Consider the following 21,864-nt stretch of genomic DNA (forward strand, 5'->3'; position numbering starts at 1 on the left):
GGTTAAAACCACGGTTTAAGGTGTCTTCTGAATGGGGCCATTATGTTCAGGGTCTATAATTACTTTAGCTGCATCACTGCAAGCTGGCATTAGTAACTAGCACACTCGGTGCAATGTCTGGCTATGCAGATATGGAACTGGCAGGTGTAGGTCTCTTTGTGTTTTGAATAAGGATCTGAGGGTACAGATGTGGAAAACAGTGGTAGAGATGAACCTGCATTATTATTATTATTATTATTATTATTATTATTATTATTATTATTATTAATTTATATAGCACCATCAGTGTACATGGTGCTGTACAGAGTAAAACAGTAAATAGCAAGACCCTGCCGCATAGGCTTACAATCTACAATCTGCAAGCTTTGGACTGACTATTTCTGGCAAAGTTTCTATTCAGGCTGTTGGATTCCATTCAGAGATAAATCATGACAAGCCATCTTCTTACACCCAGCACTCATCAAAAAGGGGGCAGATAGTATGTAATAATAAATGGCCTATGCTCAATATTGAGCAGAGTGAGCCCTGCTACACCACCATTCTTGGAGATCTCATCCTAGCTCTCATATTTAGATACTGCAACTTAGGGGAGAACTTAGAAAAAGTTAAGCATTTATTTCAACAGGATGAACACCATTAAAATTGTCTGGGTATGACCCTGAAGTTTGGGTGTCACTTCCCACCCATCCACCCTCCCTCAGGAGCTTTACCATCAACAAAGGGCTTGTCATTACTTGCAACAAAGAAGTATATCAGATGCCATCAAGACCCAATATGATGCAGAACTGGAAGAGTAATAATGTCACTATAGAAGGTGAGACATGGCAGAGGTGTACAAAATTATGCATGGTGTGGAGGAAGCGGACTGGGAGACGTTTTCCTCCTTCTCTCATAAGACTAGGTCATCTCATGAAGCTGATGGGTGGGAGAATCAGGACAGGTAAAAGGAAGGACTTCTTCACACAGCGCATCATTAAACTATGGACTTATCTTCCACAAGATGTAGTGATGGCCACCAATTTGGGTGGCTTTAAAAGTCGATTTGGCAAATTCATAGAGTATGAGGCTGTCAGTAGCTACTAATCCCAATGGCTATATGTTACCTCCAGTATCAGAGACAGTATGCCTATGTACACCAGTTGCTGAGGCACATGGGCAGGAGGATGCTGTTGCCCCTATGTCCTGCTTATGGGTTTCACACAGGCAGCTGATTGGCCACTGTGTGAACACAATGATGGATTAGATGGATCCTTGGACTGATCCAGCATGGCTCTTAAGTTCTTATAAAAACAAAGTTCTGATAAAACCATGCTTATCCAGCTTGTTGTTGCCTCTCTAGTGTACACTGAATACCGATGCTCTATTTTCTTTTTCTTTCTTTTTTTAAAAAAAACTATAAATAGTTTGAGTCTGATGTGAAAGCCATCCCTGCCCTTAAAGCTCCAATCTATTGAGGACTAGGAACATGAGCAGTTGGCTTTGCCCTCCCTAAAATCTTGGCAGAAAGCCAAGGACAGTTGTTTTCAAGCTCTCTACTTTCAGGGAACTCTTTTCATATCAGTTTTCCTGCCCTGGAACCACTGGCTATGTTCAGACGTCACTTTAATCCATGATGGGTTAATAAACTACTCACAGTACCTTATTTTTGAGGGGGGAACTATTCTTATCCCCCACAATTGGACAAATAAGCTAATGTGTATAGTTTATTTTCCCCATCTTTATTGTCCTCCTGCTCAGCTGGGATGACATCCCAGCTTCCTTTTCATTGGAAACCAAATCCCAGCATCCCCTGCACTGCCATTTTTCAAAACCGTACCCTTATCCCCACCTTTGCACACCAAAAAGAGGAGCTCTAAATTCTTGACAATTTGATGGAAAGGGGCAACATTTTATACACAGGGTCTCCTCATGAGGAGCTTCCAAATGCTATACTAACTGCAACTTTCCTTTTCGATGGAAAAGTGACCCAAAACCAATCGCTTGCTACCCTTTCATTCCCTTCCCCCCCTTCACCTATACCACAGCCCCAGTGACTCATTTTCCCCCCACACCCCAGCAGCACAGTAACAACACAGAAATAAAAGGAAGCTGTTTATTGCCATACAAAGTGCTCGGAACTAGGCTTGCTTAATACTATGTTGAAGCTACTAAGCGCAATCTGTTGCTAGGCAGATCTCAGAAACAGAGATTTGCTGGCTGAAACAGAGTGGCAGCAGCAGTTTTAGCCACTCTTGCCAAGCAACTCTGTAAACCATTAAGCCACTGTGGCGCACCAGACGACACAATAAGCCATGACAATTTAAATAAACCCTACTGCAGACCATGGGCAATCACAGTGGGTTATTTGGGGCAAATAAGCCATCATGGATTTAAAAACACCCAACAGATGATATGATAGCCCACAGTGGGTTAAATAAACCATAGTGGTTTATTTAACTCATTGCCAGTTATTGTGTCATCCGAACTCAGTCGCTGTGTGTTGCAAAAAGTTTGGAAGGAGTGTTCTAAAGCGTACACACTAACATCAAGTGGGTGGGTTTGGCCATGCCTCCTGGTCCTTACTACCACATCTTGCATTCAGTGCACACCCCAGAATGCACTCAACATTCCCTGGTGGCTTCACACTGCCGGGTTGATTAGCAGCAGAGAAACTTTCAGGGAAACCTCTTTGCCATTACAGATCTCCTCACTGAGGAGGCCCAGGGCTCTATGAACACAGTATGAAAGCCACTGGCCCAAGAGAAAGACACAGTCCCTTCTTGCATTTCTCCTTCTACCATCAAGGAAAAGAAAACTGCAGGGAAAACAGAGGGGGAAACACCGAATTGTGGCTGGAAAAGGTGCAGCAAGAACTAATGCTTCTAAGATACAAACAATGTTATTGCCCCATAGCAACATGAGCAAACCACAAAGACCCCCTTGGAAGATTTACATTGATTTTCCATTGCTGCAATCTCATTCATTCCCCCAATGTCATGTCGAGGTTAGCCATGTTGATTCAAAATAGGACTGGGGTGGGTTCCCCCCCCCCCATTTACTTATTTTGTTTTTAAAGCCATGTGCTTGGGAAGCCTATTGGTGCACCAGTTACACACTTACACACACATACACAATGAGAGCCAGTGCTGGAGATTAAAACAGAAACGCCATCACCCTCAACACCACACACAGGCTCAGTTCAGACAACACGTTTCTCAACAGTGGTTTGAGAACTCCATGGTGGAGTTGTTACACCACTATTGAGAAATGTGTTGTCTCACAGGAAAACATTCCACGCAGAAGCACAGTGTGCAGAAGAGAGTTCCTGCACAACCAGTGTGTTGTGTGGCGGGCTCCAGCATTGACTTCTCCTACTAGCTACAGACTTCCCTGGCAAAAGCGCTGAAAGGAGCGAGTGCCGCTCTAGGAGAGCCGTTGGGATTGGTTTTTTGCAGGATACCATCGGGAGGACCGGGGGAGGAGAGAGGGCAGAGGAACTGTCAATCAAACATCACGATGGATTTTACTTAACTCTACAGTAGCCCACAGTCACACAACGGTGGAGTTAGAACATGTTGTGTGGGGAGTACCTCCTAAAAACTCGACCGTTGAGTGGAGTTTTCCCACTGCGTTTACTAACATGTTGTCTGAACTGAGCCACAATCTTTACAGCAATGTAGGGCAAGAGGGGCATGATTAAGGAATGATGGTTCATCTGCAATCGCTTTGGACTGAGACATCAGGAAAAACTTCCTGACTGTTAGAGCAGTACGACAATGGAACCAGTTACCTAGAGAGGTTGTGGTCTCTCCCACATTAGAGGCATTCAAGAGGCAGCTGGACAACCATCTGTCAGGGATGCTTTAGGGTGGATTCCTGCATTGAGCAGGGGGTTGGACACGATGGCCTTATAGGCCCCTTCCAACTCTACTATTCTATGATTCTAAACTAAAGGAACCCACCCAGGGCTGACTATGTTCCTTAATGCCAGCAGCCCAAGGTCCAGAGGACACAGAAATGATGCGAGTTGGTGATGAAAAACCTTAACTAAAATGTCCTTCCTGACACTAGAGGAAGTCACCATATTTGTTTCCAGAGATCAAGTTCCTGCTTCATTTATAATTTCTCATTCAATCCTGGCCACACCACTCATACTGCAGTTGGAAGGTCTGCCAATCTCCTTTCAGCCTTGTGGTTTAAGCTAGAGAGCCCAGGGTGGGTGCTTCCAGGCCAACAGCACTTAGTCGTAACAACCAAAAGGCATCGCACAGCTATTCTGTCTTTTCTTCCTTAACAGATCCTTTTGGGGAAAAGAAAATAAGATGGAAGACGCAGTGGGAAAACACGGGAAGATTTCAAACGGGAGACTGTGATGCCTGGATCCCGCACCCCCCTCCCTCCCGGCCCAGTAAAATTCCATGAAGAAGCACAATAAAAGCCTTGTCTGGAAGTATCCCAGGAAGACATTTGGGATGATCAATGCTAGCAAAGTAGCATTTGCCAACCTGGTGCCCTCCAAATGTATAGGACTACAACTCTTATTGTACCCTGGATGGCGGGAATTGTACTCTAACGCATCTCAGGGTCACCAGGTTGGAGAAGGCTAAAGAGGAGCAGCAAAGAAACTAGGAAAAATACATTAGGTTCTGCCTTGTTCTATAAAATGAGAGTTCAACAGAGAAATGCACTGTGAATCTTCCCATCCACCCATATTCCCAAGCCCATGAAGTGAAAGAGCTTAGCCACTCAAACCCCAATGTTCCTACAAGCAGGAACACTCTGCTATCCACTCACTAGAGTTCAGCTGTAGGAAGCTGCCGTCCCCCTTTCCTGCATTTTTTACAAATCCCCACAAAGTCTTGATTTACAAGGTGCCTCCAGCACTCATACTAATGGGTGTGTCCCACCAATCGGACAGCTTAGGAAAAGCCGTGCAGAACAGCAGAGTGGGGAGGAGTAGCTGGATAATTAGAACCAGATGAGTTTGCTGCTTTGAGCATGATTCAGAATAGCCCTCAACACTTCCCAGGCCAAAAACTCAAATGTGGCGAGAAAGGCAGACATCTGTTATCCTTCATGGGGGGAGGAAGTGAGAGGACAGAAGTGCACAGAGAGAAAGAACATATAAATATAATAAAAGATAAAGAACACATGAGGGTACAGCACAGGCCAGTCCTGCCCCTGGTGTGCCCAGTGGCCATGCTCAGAAGCCATGCCTCCTGCCTCCCATGCATCAATAGTGGCTCTATGTGCACACCAACAGTCACATATAGAATTCTTTACACAATGGGGGGATTCTGATTCGCCAAGGATCCCCCTACTCACATGGAAGAAGTATGTACATATATCAGAGCCATTTCTCACATGCGCCAATGCATGCAGGGTTGTGGCCTCTGGACTCCTCAGTAGAGGAAAGCAGGATTCGCCTGCACAGCCCGGGAACATGCCGTCCATTGCAAGTTCTCAAACCGTGTTCTTTTAAAGAAAGTTAAAATTGGTGGCTGCATGTATCACCACCTTTGGGATAAAACACCACGCTGTGATCACAACAATGTACACGTACTGCGCCCTTCGCAGAAGCACATCAATGGATGAGGTAAAAGGACTGCCAGCCTCTTTTTCTGAAACTGAAAGACTCAGCTTTTTTTTTTTTACTGAGAGGGTGGATGCACCAGCATCAGGCAGCACCCAGCCAAGTCCCTGAGGGCACGAAGAATTCTCTCATGTCATTTCACTTCCTGACATGTCCTGGTGTGAATCACAAATATGTTTTCTGTACACACTAAGCTCCACTTCCATCATGTATACTGCTTAAGGCTTACTTGTCTCTTACAGTGAAAAATCTATTACTCAAGATTGTTCCAACGAGATAAGAATTGCCATGCTGAGTCAGACCAGCAGACCATCCAGCTCAGAAGGGGGGGGTTTGCAGACAGACAGTGGCCAGTCAGATATCACAGAGGCAGGCTCAGACATTGTTGTTAACCTTCAGCAACAGTTAGTCAGATATACACCCTCTTAACAGCCCCTTATCGTCTGGATATTCATCTAATTCTAATCCGTTGAGCAATCCATTTTGTTACCTTACCTGGCCATCCCAGCATCTTGTGAAAATGAATTCCATGGGTCTACAAGACACTGCGCGAAACAATATTTTCCCTTGCTGTGGTTCACTGCATTCCAGGGATTGAGGTGTGTTACAACATGTCATCCAACAGTAAAAGGTAAGCCCTTCAAACTGTAACAATGTCCTTTTTTATATAAGAACTTGGAAGCCGTTTTAATGGGAGCGATCACATACCTGAACTGGATGTCCGCCTAAGGATCCCGAACAGAATTTGGGCAAAGATAACAAGTGAATTGTTCAACAGAAGAAGAAGAGGAAGAAGGAGAAGGAGAAGGCAGCTCAACCAGGATGTCAGCATTACATCTTGGAAAGTTCTGCAGCAGGACGTGATTTCAAAAAAGAAAGAGAAAGAAAAAAGACCAGCTTTATTTATTTGTAAGCATTGGTCCCAAAGACACAAAGTGAAGGGAAGGACTTGGAAAGGGACAATCAGCTCCAGGCTCAAACAGCAGAGATTGTGTCCGGATGCAAAATAAAACAAAAGCATCTGTCCCCAACATCTGACTGCCCAGACACAACAAGAAGAGTGGCAGCAAAAATAGAAACAGAGCCGCAGGCGAGGATGCAGCCGTTTATTTATAGCAGCGACTGGTCACCGTAGAGCAGAGCAAGAAGAGGGAAGTTGCACACCGATAGAGAGAGCAGTATGTGCTCACAGTGTACGCACATGCAAATTCTGTACCCTTTTATTCTCACAATAAGTCCCAACCTCCATTTTTGATATTCACACAGCCACTATCCACGATGCCTGTATGAGAAAAGCAAGAAAGGAACAGCGCTTTCGAGCAGTCAAGGGGCCTCACATACGTTACCCTCAGCAATCCATATGCCAACCCTGTAAGGCAGGCCAGAATTATCCCCCTCAGGGTGGGCATGAAGAATAGGCATAGTTGGGCACCTGCCGAGGGGCCACATCCTAGCAGGGGCCCACGGACAAGAGCCCCCTGGAGTTGCCCCTCATCATCACCCCTTCAACTTGCTCGTTCACCTGCCTTTCGCTCTGGCCCAGCGATAGGGAAGAGGAGCAGCAGTAGCTGCCACAGCCTCCCTGCTCCCTGGCTCTCTGTCAGTCAAGGAAGCAGCAGCCATGATGAGAAAGAGGAGGAGGAGCAACACAGCAGCTGGTGACAATGGTGGGGAGAAGGGAGGAGTCCCATTGAGGGTGCCTTGTCCATGTGCTCTCAAAAACCTGGTGCCGCCACTGATCCCCATGTTGTAGAGGGGTTGGGGTCTTGGTTGAGAGAAGAGTGGCTTGTCCAAGAGGCGCCACACGGAAAGTTAATTGCAGACGCGAAATGTGAACCAGTATCTCAGCCCCTATGCTAGTTCTCATGCCTCCCCACGCTTTCACCACTATACCCAACAAGGGACACGTTGTCCACCCTATGGTAACATTATCTCAGTAACTTTTTTTCCAGCTTTGCCATTTGCTATAAATTACATTTTTGTCCCACCCTTCCTCCAAGGAGCTGCGGGTGGCATACACACATACACCCACCATCTATTTATCCTCGCAACGAGACGGCAAGATTATTGACTGACCCGGGGTCACGATATGTGCTTTGTGGGTCAGCGGGGGATTGAACTTGGTTATCCCTGGCCTAAGGCCAATGTTCTATCCGCCACACTGCCACCCTTTCCATTCTGGATCAGGTTCAAGATTCTGCTATGAGCCATGCCAAGTCCTGGTGCGTGCGCCAGAGTAGGAATTTCCTGGACACAACTCCAGCAAAGTGAACAGGGAAAAACCAATATTGCCCAGTGTGTGGGTAGAACTGCTTAGGTGGAGGCAACCCATGAAGCCCCTCAATTCAAGTTTCATATATGCAAAATGAGTCTATGTGCCAGGATGAACCAAAAGAAGAACACACTTCATAACCCATAGAGCATGCTATAAAATCAATTCAGAACATCTAGTAAAGTCCCTGTCATTGGGATGGGTGGAGATTCACCTGGATGCATGGCGGGGTGGTGGTGGAGAGCGATCCTCACCACTAAGGTCTAAGCCACTCATTCTCGAAAGGAGGATAAGTTTTGCCCTGTGTGCAACAAAGTGCCATTCATTTGCATCAGAGGAAGTATTGGCTTGCTTCTATAGGAGGAAATAAAGGGACACACCATGGGGGGGGATTAGGGGAAAAATTAAGAAGCCACCTTATACTAAGTCCAATCATTGGTCCATCTAGTTCAATATGGTCTCCACTGGGAGTGGCCAACCTGTGGTGCTCTAGTTGTTGCTGGCCTGCAACTTCCATCAATTCAGACTCTTGGTCATGCTGGTTAGGGCTGAGGAGAATCCAACATCGTTTGGTAGTGGAAGCCGACAGCTCCGATGTTAGTGGGTCGGCAAACCCACCCTACTGACATTTGGAGAGCCACAGGTATTCGAGGCAGTAAGCCTGTGTGCAGCAGTTGCTGGGGAACAAGGGTGGGCAGTTGCTGTTCAATGTGTCCTGCTTGTGGGTCCCTGGTTGACAGTTGGTTGGTCACTGTGTGAACAGAGTGCTGGACTAGATGGACCCTCGGTCTGATCCAGCAGGGGACTTCTTATGTTCTTAGGTTGCCCACCTCTGGTCCACACTGACTGGCTACAGCTCTCCAGGGTTTCAGACTGGAGTCATTCCCAGCCCTGCCTGGGATTGAACCTCAAACCTTCTGCATGCAAAGCAGGTGACATCTACCATTAAACTCAAAACAAAAGCCTGCTCTTATCTGAGCAGCCCCATCCTGGCTTCTATTTCATGATCAAGGGTGGGAAATCTATCACCCTCCAGTTTCTTTTGACCTACAATTCCCATCAGCTCTCTCCAGCATGGTCAGTGGCGAGGCATTATGGGAGCTGTAGGCCAAAACAACTGGAGGGCCACAACCTTTCCACCTTTGCATTAAAGCGCTTGACTGTTGGGAAGTGCTGCTAAGACACGTAAGCAAAGGCCTCTCTGCAAGGGGTGGGTTTCCACCATTGTTTCTTCCACATGTGGCTGAATACAGTTGCAACATAGATGCAATTAACTAAGAGAGAGAGAGAGAGAGAGAGAGAGAGAGAGAGAGAGAGAGAGAGAGAGAGAGAATGGATGCTAGAGCTCCTCTCCACCCACATAGCTGGAACACTGGCCTGGATACTTGCAACACTCTCCTCTCCAGTGTCAACATGCCCAGACCAGCTGCACCTTGTGTCCTGCGCATTTCTTGTCCTCTCTTCCCTCTCCTCACCCCACCCAGCCACTCAGATTCTGCCAAGACTTTTAAGAGCCACCCTAGATTCCTCTCCTGTTACACAGCACACATCTCAACGCTTTCTCCCCAAGCTCCCCCTTGCATAACCCAAAGCAAACTGCCCAAGAGCATCTGTAAGGCTCTTCAGTGTGAAGGAAACTGAGGTCATTACCTCCTAAACCAAGGCAGGATCCTTCAATGCACACAAGCTCATAGACCATAGAACCCACAAACAAATCAAGAGCAAGCTGCGCTGCACTAACGAACCTGCAAAGAAGGTAGCTCAAACAAGTGAGTCAAGCCGCATATTGCTTGCCTTTCCTCTGCTCTCTGGGTTACCCCCTGCAGAGGAAAGGCAATCGCCATCCCTTTGCTGCTCACATGCAGAACCAAGGTAACTCTGCCTAACTTGCAAAGGAAGTGACAATCATTTTTTTTGAGCAGATAGCACAAATCCAGGTAGCAAAATTTTCTGCAAAGGGGAATTTTTAATTGGGAGCTCACATCAACCCCAACCAGTTGCGGTTGCCCCTGATGCTCCTCAGATAGCCAACTTCTGCATCTTTGGGGGTCGGGGAACTCTATTCTCTACATAGCACCCCAGTTTGTTTTGTCCCCCAAACAGCCCTTACTGGTAGGTCAGACTGCACAAAAAGTTGATACCACCTCACAGGCACCACCTTTATCTTCCCAGCTGTGGAGAACATACTTTCAAGGCAAACGCAACATGACATAAAAGTTCACACAATTGTACAGTACACCACACATCACTGTAATATATATTTAAAAAAAAAAAACAGCAACCAGATGCTACATTAGAGTACTGAAATCAATTTACATGCTTGGAAGAAAGCCTGAAAATAAAGTGAAGTATGCATCTAAATTTAAGTCATCTTTTTTTAAAGTGGAGTTTTCTCAAGCAGCTGTAACAATTCACAGTAATTTTTAATTATGAACAATAATTATTCTGAAGGTGTTTATTCTCTCTCTCTCTCTCTCTTTAACTTTGCACAGATTCTAAATTTATCTCTAGCTTTGTTACTATAAGAACTGCCTAACTGATCTGTATTTCTGTTCTCCCCTAATCAAGAAACCTGTCTGGTTCACCCTGGATGGAGGTAGTTTTGCGGTAACAGCAGGATTTTATATTTTCAAAAATGAAGAAATTGCAATTGCCCAAGGCTTTCCTGGGGACACTGAAACCATCCCATCACCTGGCAGAGCCCAATCTAAGTGTCTGCAAAGCCACCTGCGTATCCTCTTATGACTCTGACTATGCAGACATGCTGACAACAGCATCCTAAGTCAGCCTTCCGTCCACCGCCCCGCCCCTACATCAATTTGCTTTTTGTAATATCTGGCCTGATGAAGAGATCTGGAGATCTCAAAAGCTTACACCTTTTTTGTGATCTTTGAGTTGCCCTAATAAAGTATCACACTGTGTGGACTTGGAATAATCATTAGGTTAACTACTTAGATAAGTACTGTGCTGCCCTATATCAGCCTTCTCCAACCTCGAACCCTCCAGGTGTTTCAGACTTCAACGCCCATCAGCCCTAGCCTGCATGGCCAATGCTGGGAGTTGTGTGGCCCAAAATATCTGGAGGGCTCCAGGTTGGGGAAGGCTATTCTGTATTGTGAAGCAGCGAGGGCTTGCACCGTGGGTGCACTCTTGTTAGAAATAGGGAGACATTTTTCTCCCTCTCTCAAAATACTAGAACCCAAGGTCATCCCATGAAGCTGATTGGTGGGAGATCCAGGACAAATAAAAGGAAGGACTTCACACAGCACACAGTTAAGTTCTGGAACTCACTACCACAAGATGTAGTGATGGCCACCAATTTGGATGGCTTTAAAAGGGGGTTGGATAAATTCCTGGAGGCAAAGGCTATCCATGGCTACTAGCCCTGATGGTTGTGTGCTATCTCCAGTATTCGAGGCAATAAGCCTGTGTGCACCAGCTGCTGGGGAACATGGGTGGGAGGGTGCTGTCCTGTTTGTTCATCCCTAGCCAATGGCTGGTTGGCCACTGTGTGAACAGAGTGCAGGACTAGATGGACCCCTGGTCTGATCCAGCATCAGGGCTCTTCTTACGTTCTTATGAAATATTGCTCCTCTCCCTATTGCCAACTTTGGTGTGTGGAGCTGAAGGCCTTGCTCCCACAGTAGTTCCAGCACTCCCTCCGCAGGCTTTGGTTAAGTGTGCTCCGGAGTTTTGGTCTCTTGAGCCCTTGTTGTTCTAACATTTCCCAGCCACCCCCTTTCCCCTATCCAATCCTGCAGCTCCGGCAGGAAATGGCACCACATCAACCACAGACCTGGGGAAGTGAGATGCTGTCTGCGAGGAAAAGGAAAGCCAGCAATTGTGCACAGAACAATGGCATGAAAGGAAAGTGCCCCCCCCCCACGCCAACCAACAACGCCAACCAACAACTTCAGAGGGTATCAGGACTAGGGAGCTGGGAAGGAAGCAGGGTGCCCAAGTCCCAGTGACCTAACCAGAGGGGATGTAGGGTCGCTCCCTCTCTCTCCCATCCTGGCTTCTGTCATCTAGGAGAGAGTCAATATGCAAACTCAGCCCAACCGGTTGCAACGTGGCCGCAAGACAGGAGTGGTTTGGAGGGCGCCGCCGTGAACATCTCACAAACAGCTCACAGCTTCACAGGCAGGCCTCAAAAGCAACTCTGGCCAGACCAACACCCAGCTTAAATTCTAGCTGCAAGGCGGAACCAGTTACCCAGCCTTAACGTGATCTAGACCAGCAGTTCCCAAATTGCATGCCACAAGGAAGGAATTAAATAAATCAACACTTTCAGGGAGTACCTTGTGATGTAGGTACTGCAGTGTGTGCATTTGGAAGGCTGGGGAGGGGTGGATGTTGTATATACATAATCTTGATGCAACTGCCCCTGTTGTCAGAGCAGAAATGACTGCAAAGTATCTACCCATGGAGAAAATTGCCTATGGGTCTGTACGCTAGGTTTTGCTTCCTTTGAATCAGCCTCTGCCTGGATTTGATAATTCGATTGCATCAGGTATGACTGCGCAATTGAAATGCTCCAAATGCAGAAACACAGAAGAATGACACAGCTGTAGAGGTGGCATCTGTTGCATCTCTGCCTGAGTCTCTGCTCCAGGTTCACTTCCTTCTAATCAGCAACTCTTGGAGAAACAGAATGAGTGGTCTTCTCCAAGCATGGATCATTTTTTACCCTTACACAATTGCCAAGAATTCTGACTTCACTGCCTGAATAGACACTAACAAACATCAAACGCAATTCTGGAAGTCCCACTAAGTTCAATGTGATTTACCTCTAAGTAAGTGTGCATAGGACTGTCTCCAAGAATCCATCCGTTTCCATTCCACCACAAATATATTACACACCTTTCTCTATGTAACCTGTCTAGCGCAGTTCAATTGGGAGGCAGGGAGTAGATTTCAAAATCAAAGGCAAACGCCACCCCACCCCACCCTCCCAGGCTGAGCCAGGCTTTTCACTTGTATACAGTAAATAATTACTGCATTGGATGTATCTAAGTAACTGAGAGTGAACAGGGAGGGTTCAGGGGTTGAAATGCTCAGATTTTCTGCTCAGCCAAAGAATCCTACACAGCAAAGTCCCAAGATGGCAGAATGAACTGCACCACATCAGATTGTGTGTGCCCACACATGGGCATGCAGACACCATTTAGACAACTCCTCCTTTCTGTCAAAACAAACACGCATGACTTCCAAGGCAATAGCAATCTAGCACAGCAGGAAGAGAGATGGGCCAGTGATACCACACATCACTATATTAGATCAGGCCTCATTCTGTTGCCTGTAGGGATGGCCAGCTGTAAAATGGAAATGAGAGGCAGACAACCTTTGTTGGTTGTTGTAAAGATCTGTAAACATTATTTTATAGATGAAAAGCGATAAAGAAGCTGCTCCGTTTGTGATGTAGGTACTGCAGCGTGTGCATTTGGAAGGCTTGGGTGGGGTGGCTGTTATATCTTGGTGCGATGGCCCCTGTGGTCAGAACAGAAAGGACTAAAAGTGGGATGACAAGGCAGGTTGAACATACGAGCCCTGAGGAATCAGACCGAGGGTCCATCTAGTCCAGCATTTTGTTCACATAGAGGCCCAAAGGAAAGCTACAGGCAGGACATGGATGCAACAGCATCCCTCCACCCATGTTCCCCAGATACTGGTGTACATAGGCCTACATGATTTTATATCATGTTTTTATACTGTTTGTTTTATACTTTGAATGGTTTTAGTTTTTGTGAACCGCCCAGGTAGCTTTGGCTGTTGGGCGGTATAAAAATGCAAATAATAATAATAATAATAATAATAATAATAATAATACTGCCTCTGATACTGGAGGTAACATGTTGCCATCAGGACTAGTATCCTTAGCCTTCTCCTCCAGGAATTTACACAACCCCTTTTTAAAACCATCCAAATCGATGACCATCACTAAAACTTGGGGCAACGAATTTCACAGTTAACGAATTCCACCAACCAGCTTCATGGGATGACCCTGGGTCCTAGCATTATGAGAGGAGGAGAGTGTCCCCCTTCTCTCCTGCCATCCCCTAATCTAGCCTCTTTCTCCAGCCTGGCACTCTTCACATATGTTTGAATACACTTCCCAACATCCTCAGACAGCAGTGACTGGGAGTGGTGGGAGCTGTAATCCAACACATCTGGAAGGTGCTGGGTTGGGGACATCTGACGGAACGAGGAGCCTGAGTATGCTGCTAAGCCCTCCTCTTGCTGCACAGCAGCGGCCTCCCAAGCCCCAGCCCCCACTCAGGATGGGGAATAGATGGAAGCGACTTCAGCCACCGACAGATGTCAGAGACAAAAGGAGGTCACGGCTTAAGGCAGTGGATTCAGCAGCTGAGGATGCAGCCGCTTTCTGGCTGGGAAAAGCCAAGAGCCACTCACAGACCTCCCCTTCCCCCAGAGCTTGAGAAAGAGTCCAGAGCTCTTGAGACCCCCACTGTCCCCCATAACACGATTCAATGCCCCTGCTCAAATAGGCAGGTTGAGCGAAATACAAGAGCTGGACTCCTCAGAACATGCCCCCAAGACTTACTATGTCATCTCTCCCATGTCATATGACATGATCAGGTGCTGTGCGAGCCATTTCCCACTCTCCCATCCCCACAGCAAATGCAGGAAGGGAGAAGTTTCAACAGGCACAAGTTCTCCCGAGGGGACACCTGTTGAACATCTCCTTTACACACAAGTACAAGAAATACACAGAGTTTTTTTTAAGTCTATCCTGGTAGATTCCTCCCCGCTGTTGTCAAAGATCACTTGCTTGGCTCCCCTCATCATTTCTAATCGCTCCCCTTTTAGGCAACGATCCCTTCCTATTAAAAGCCTTGTGTGTGCATGGGCACACATGCTGTTCTGTGTCCTCCAGGATACTAGAGGCAATCAATAGCACACGGCTGTGGATTGTATAGAGGCCTAAATGTGTGCAGCTGTTCCTGCTTAGGCACCTTCTCTGCAGTCTTTGGCACTGTATGTGTGGGGAGCAGTCACTACCTGGGTGTGACATTAGTGGGTGGTGCTACACTGCAAAGCCCTGCTCACATGTTAAGGTATATTTTTATTGTCCAAATATGTATTTATTTGACCATCTTTCAGGGCAGAAGCCCTCCCAAGGCGGCTTACGGCAATAAAATAAGAACATAACAACAGCCCTGCTGGATCAGACCAAGGGTCCATCTAGTCCAGCACTCTGTTCATGCAGTGGCCGACCAGCTGTTGAGCAGGGACCCGCAAGCGGGTCATGAGTGCCGTAGCACCCTCCTGCCCACGTTCTCCATCAACTGGTATATATAGGCTTACTACTCCTGATACCGGAGGTAGCACATAGCCATCAAAACCACTAGCCATTGATAGCCTTCTCCTCCAAGAATTTATCCAATCTTCTTTTAAAGCCATCCATATTGGTGGCCATCACTACATCCTGTGGCAGCAAATTCCATAAACTATATGCTGTGTGAATACGTGAACCTTTTACATTTCAGGGCCATTAAAATTCCCTCCCAATTTCTCTCTCTCTCTCTCTCTCTCTCTCTCTCTCTCTCTCTCTGTATATACAAACCTCAACATAAACCAGGGGGTCTCCTGTATGGCCCTTGTCCCTAGAGGTCACTGAGTCCAGACTTTTCCCAAGACTCCCCAAAACACCAGCTGCCACAACCTACTGATTTAGGACTCTCCTCTTTTATACTCAATACATGGGGTGAATTATGCCAGTATCCATAACAGAACATACCTAACATATATACACATCTGCCAACAGAGGATAACGCTTCATGCACCTGATGGAGTTGGCTCTAGTCCACAAAAGCTTGCACCATGATAAATCCGCCAATCTTTAAATTGCCACAAGGTACTTTATACTGTTTTTGAGGTATCCTGCCAAATGACTTGCATAAATTATGCCTGCTGAAAGACGGCAACCATAGGCCAGAGCCATTAATTCAACCTACCTCTCTACAGAGTGAGGATCCCATCTCCCCCTTAGATTACGGCCATTTCACAGATGGAGAAAACCAAGGCGTGCAGCATGGAATGATCTTGGCAAGGTGAAAGAGTACAGCAGCACCCCCTCCCCCTTGTTCTAGGCTGCCAGCTGATTATTTCAGGCAGGCCTGCAGAATAGCTGTAAAAGGGCAGATGCTCCTCCCTGTTCCAATGCAGTGTTTAGGAAAAGTAAACACTGCTGGGCGTTTTTTAACAGTGTAGGCTGTCTGACTAAGTGTACCCCTGATCCTATGGCCAAACTAACTCGCAGAAGACATTTACAAAGCAAAAAAGAGATAGGGGGGAGGGGAATCTGTCAGTTCATGCATGCATAACTTGTAGAGTTTAGGACTGGAAAGGAGGCAACGGGGCAGATACTGGATCGGTAATCTGTGAACACGAAGGGCTTGTGGCGGAGAGCTGTAGTGGATTTGGGTTTCCACCTGTTTACTCAGGAGTTCCTCCACATGCAATAAGGCTTCTTCCCCAATCAGTGTGTATACCAGGGGTAGTAGCCAATGTTAGTCCTCCGTAGAGTAGACCTACTGAAATGAATGGGACTTAAGTTAACCAGGACTAACCTCAATCTCATTCATTTCAATGGGTCTACTCTACATAGGACAAACAGTGGTTAGCACTACCAGATTCTATACACGCTTACTCAGAAGTATACCCGACTGAACTCACTGGGAATTACTCCCCAAGTACACACACTTCATAAGGTAGCTGCCTTAGATGTTGCCATGCCAGTTTTGCGAGCTGCTGCTGCTGCAGGATTTCGCTTTGCCCTTGTCTGGTCAAAAGAAACTCCCATGGAGGGGTTTGTTTTGAGATTTTTGGAGTGAGAGTTCGGTGTTTTGTTTTGTTTTATTATTTTTTATTTTATTTTTCGTTTTTTAATGCGTAATCTTACACGGGACAAAAACAAAAAACAAAAAACCCCAGCTAAACGCAGGACACTGCTTTGGTTCCGGGGATTTCCGAAAAGAGCCCTGGCAAAGATGCCTTTGCAGAGGAAACAGTCAAAGGCGAACGGACTTCAAGCTTCAAGGATCTACTTTCTTTCTTTTTTATTGAAACCCCCCGCGATTCCCCAAACCAGAGCCTGCTGCAAAAGACACACACAAAATGAAAGAATTCCGAGCCCAGGGATTTGTTTTTGAGTACCAGGACTGAACGGGGCTCGCAGTTCTTGCTTTCACACACAAATCCACCCCTGCTACTCCAAGCAAGCTCCCTTTCGTTTCAGCAACAGAATTCAGGGCGGTGGGGAAAGAGTCGTTTTGCTGCTGCTCTTGTTAAACAACTGGCCGTCGGAAATCTCTGCCGATCTGCAAACCATCAAGGAATCTACCAGAGTAACCAGATATGCCCTCTTCCCACCCCCTTTTGCCTGTATATTGGAGCTGGGGCTGTCTCTTGTACACTCTCGGCACGAAATCGTGAAGTGTTGGGAATTCGGAGCAGGCTCCTTAAAACCCAGTTTTACCTAGGCGTAAGGGTTCAATGGGATTTACTTTCGAGTAGGCCTGCCAAGGATCGCACTATAAAACACCGTCCAAACGTGATCGGTCGGGGCTCAGCTCAGTCTCCCCCTCCCTTCCCCATGATACATCTTGGCTGGTTCGAGGAGTTTCCTCCGGATCAGATGCACCCCAAGCTTTTCAGCGGAAGCGATTCCACCACTAACGCGTTGAAGTCCGTCTGCCGCCGCCGACCAGAGATTTAAAGACGCAGGCCTTCGTTTTCTGAAGCCCCATATAATCCCGGGCCGGGGGTTTTCATTGCAGTTGGGGGGTGGGGGGAGATCGCGGGGTGCAAGTCGTTCTCCCCTCCTCCGCCCAGCCAGCCATGCACAAGGGCTGCCTTCCGGCCTGCCACATTTCTCTCCCCCACCCCACCCCACCCCACCCCATTGGCCTACGAGAGTTGGAGGGGGAGGCTCTGGAAAGACACATCGATCACCCGTAGCGCGAACGAGGAAAGGGCGCCGCCGGCGGACTCACCCAAACGCCCGCCGCGGAGGACGCGGTCATACCAGCCGAGCTGGCCCCGCAAGCGCCTGGCCCCGCGACTCCATTCCCTGGGGCGGCTGCTACTGCAGCGAAGCTCCCCGCATTCGTCCCCGTCTCCTAAGGCCCCTACAGAAGCAAGTGATGTCATGGCTTTAAAGCGGCGGGACTCCTCCTCCCTTCATCCTGACCCGCGGCAGCCAATGGGTGCTTGGTCCAAGCCCGCTTGGCGCCAGATGTTTCTCGTTTAGCAGCGGCTTTGCTCAGCTCGCTCTGTGCCTCGTTGGTGCGAGCAGCCCTAGGGAAGCCGCCGCCAGCAGAGCTTGGACCGTTTGCAAAAAGAGGGACGGCTTGGGCACGCTGTAAGGAACAGGGCTGCTCTCTGTTTTCCAAACGGTTCCTAATCGCTCTTCCCCTCCCTCCACATCCAGAGTGGTCACTTCCCTGCTGCCTAGAGATCAGGATAAAACCTTGGCTCCCCTGACCATAAATGGAGCGTGCTAGAGAGATGGCCCCATTGAACCACCTCCACCACCACCCATTTCCTTCAAAATGCCTGTGGTTGACCTGGGCTGTTTACCATCCTACTCCTGAAACTCTTTCTCCCTGGCTGGTGTAGCCTTCGCCAACCTGGTGCTCTCCAGATGTTTTGGACTACAACTCCCATTGGCCATATTAGCTGGGGCTGATGGGAGCTGAAGTCCAAAACATCCTGTTTTGGTGAAGGTTGTCCTAGTGGAACCACTTTTTAAGCCCACAGTCCGCCGCCCCTCCCATCCTGCACCTATTACCACTGTAGAAAGTGGCTTGAGCTCTGAGCCTTAATGTCAGGTGGGACAAAGAGCTTGGAGGTTGATTCTTGAGATCTGGTGCTTGGTACCTTGAATGCCCTATGCCCAACATAGGCTTGCAGATTTCCTCAGAACTGTGTGTGCAGCTTAAGAAATTCTTTGCTATGCAAAAGGAAGCCTTGCAGACTCTTTGGACTGCATTGCATCCAGACCTTAGCGTAGACCCATTGATTTCAATGGGTCTGCTCTAAGTATGACTAAGTCTGGATGCAACCCTTTTATCTCCATTAGTGGAGCCTTGCTCCCAATACTGGCATTGTTTGATGCCAGGTTGGCTAAGCACAATGGTAATAGCATCCTCATAATGGAAATCTGTCCTCAGGGAGAAGCAACGGATCTGTTCTGTGCTGCCTCTTAGGAGGCTAATGAAACCTACTCTGTTCCAACCACTCCTTAGATGAAAAATGTTAGCTGTTTGGGGAATGGCTAGTGCTGCTGTCTTTTGCATGCTTTGGGGCCTGCTTGTTTTAATATGATACAAACAATGAAATGAAATAAGTGTTTGTCTAGTTAACTACTCTGAGGGCTCATCTGAGGCCTGAGGCAGGATATAAATTTACACACACACATACACAAATATACATTGGTGCAGGCCACAGTTCTGAACTTCAACATCTGTGTCAAATTTACTCTGTAAACCATGACCAGCTCTGCTTTGCACACACAAAAGGTACCGTGCAGCGAAGGACATGGAAAAGGTCCAAGGATTTCCATTGCTGTTGGGGCCTTCCTGCCCAGAGAGAGGGTGGGGTTAGGGCCTATTGGCTACTTCAGTAGATTGCTACCTCTGAAGAAAGGCTGCAGCACAGCCAAAAGTCTCTCGAGGTACTCTGCACAGTCTTGAGAGTGAGAACATGCCAGTATGCTGGTTAACCTCCCTTATTTAATGAGGCCAGGAGAAACAAGGGCTGAGCTGTGTTGGGGTCTTTAACACGTATTTTTAGCTGCAAAAGAAAATAAAGCCTGTCATATATTATTTATTATTATTATTATTTATTTATTTATATAGCACCATCAATGTACATATATGGAACAAAAAGGTATGTTCTTAGAGTATGAAGATTAACATCACCTAATCCCTACACATCAGACCTTGGTTAAAGGGAAGAGTTGCAAAGGCTGGTTCAGCGCGCTGCTCGTTGAATTCAAATACAGCAGCTGGCAAAATAACAGCAGCTATAAAAGTGAGGGCAAGGATGACTGAATGCTCCCCAGCCCAGGGCAATGAGATCACCAAGTAACCTGTTAAATGTCTTTCACTGTCAGGCACATCCCCACCTTAAAGCTATTTCTTAAAGCTCTCCAGCCTCCTTGCCAAGCTTCCCCATGGTTCTCATCATATGCTCCTGTTTTCAAGATGTGCCTGCAACTGCTGGAGGCAATTGTAATTCCCATAGAATTATGAAGGAAACTGCTCAGCTGCTTTTGCCACTCACATCCCTCCATAAATTAAGGTAGCAGTAGCCAGGCAGTAAGAGCACAGTACTGGGTCTCTTGTTATGCACCTACTTCCTCACTCCAATTCTAACCATTCTCTGAGAAAGCTACAAATAATTCCAACTCTATTAGCTTTTCAATAACCCATCATACTCTTCTGTCCAGGCCTGTACTCTGCAAAGCTGATATACCTAACAAACATGTACCAAAAGACAGGGTGCAGTTTTATAACCTCTATTCTTTTTTTCCCTTCCAAATTGGCAAACTCCCACTTATCTATCCTTTGGATCCACTATCATCTTTCCTGTCAGACACACTAGATTTGTCAGTCATTGCCACACTTAGGTTTAAGAATCTTGCAATCGTTTTTCCTTTCCCGCACACCTTCAGTGTTCTTAAAGCTTATGCAAAGCCTTGTTAGTAAGGATTTAAGAGAATGGGTGTTATCTCTTCCCTCACAGCCCATCTCCTCCCATGAGAGACTGGTACCACATGCAAAGGTCTATTGGTTCAGGGTAGCTTTGTAGACCTTGTGATAACGAAAGCCAGGCCTGCGTTTGTACTACTAAAAAACAAACCGGAGGTGACCATATTATAAGACCTGTAGTACTTTGCCAGTTGGTTAGAATATTATTGTGTTTCTTCAGGTTCTCCTGAAATTACGGGTTTTCCTGAGTAAGTTTTTTTATGAGTATTTCAAACCCTTGGCAAAACCACCAAGCTGCATGTAGATATAAATGAAGCATGTTACATTTCTTGTAATAGAAGGAACCTGACTATGAAAGATACCTGTAGGTAAGAGAAACACACACTTGTCAGCCAACTCTTTGATATACCCCACAGTGGAATATGACTAGTCTAGCATTTCCTGAAAATATTAGTTAGACCAGCTGCAGTAAGGTGAGGGTCTCTGAATCACAACTCCCACTTATTTCAACTTGGCAAACTTTTTACTCCTTTACTTACAGGTCTACAAATAAAGGTAAGACAGAAGTGAAGTAGTAAATCTTCAGTTCACATTTCCTTTTGTTCTGTTCATATATGAGAGGAGGGCAAGTTCTAGTGAATTAACATAGTGATTGGCTTTCTTTCCAATGCTTGCACATCTTTAATCATGTGCATTTTATAAAGCACACAGCAGAAAATGGCCAAATGCATATTTTTTTGTCAAATGATCTCTAGCAGGGAAACAGAAGTAAAACAGCTGCAATAGAGATCCAGTATAAGCACATGAGCCTTGTAAATACTTTGGCTTCAGCTTGGTCATTTCCTTAGCAGAAAAAGCAGCACTTTTAGGGGGGGAAGGACATAAAGCCATAAACAAGTGCCAATTGTAGCCCCAATGTAACAGTTTGGGAGAGATGCATGTCACTATAGCAAAAAACAAACAAAACCAAAACCAAATTTCCATATGTTCACATTTCAGCTAATCCAGCCTATTTCTGCAACTCTGCCTGCCTCCCTCCCCTGAGCCATCCAGGCAGCATATATTTCTCAGGAGAAACATGGCACAGAACCTCAGTATTGCTGTAACACTATGCTGAAGCTATATTGCATTTTCCTAATACTGGGTGGAGATGCACAACCATCCCTTCCCTTCCTTGGAGTGAAATGAGAAAAGGAAAACAAGATACATGTCAAAACATGGACTGGACTAGAGGACCAGAACCATAATTATAACAGTTTCTATAATTTGAGTTGTATTGC

General features: G+C 46.6%; 1 protein-coding gene across 1 annotated transcript in view; it reads right to left on the reverse strand.

Moving 5' to 3' along the window:
* NCKAP5L (NCK associated protein 5 like) overlaps positions 1-17,930 on the reverse strand; it is a 48,624-nt gene extending 30,694 nt beyond the window's left edge. Inside the window, exon 1 of the mRNA XM_063119773.1 lies at positions 17,864-17,930. The gene's annotated coding sequence lies outside the window, so the exon portion shown is untranslated. The remainder of the gene's footprint in view (positions 1-17,863) is intronic.
* Between the last annotated feature and the right edge of the window lie 3,934 nt (positions 17,931-21,864).

This window comes from Elgaria multicarinata, chromosome 3, assembly GCF_023053635.1.
Source record: "Elgaria multicarinata webbii isolate HBS135686 ecotype San Diego chromosome 3, rElgMul1.1.pri, whole genome shotgun sequence".
Taxonomy (NCBI): Eukaryota; Metazoa; Chordata; class Lepidosauria; order Squamata; family Anguidae; genus Elgaria; species Elgaria multicarinata.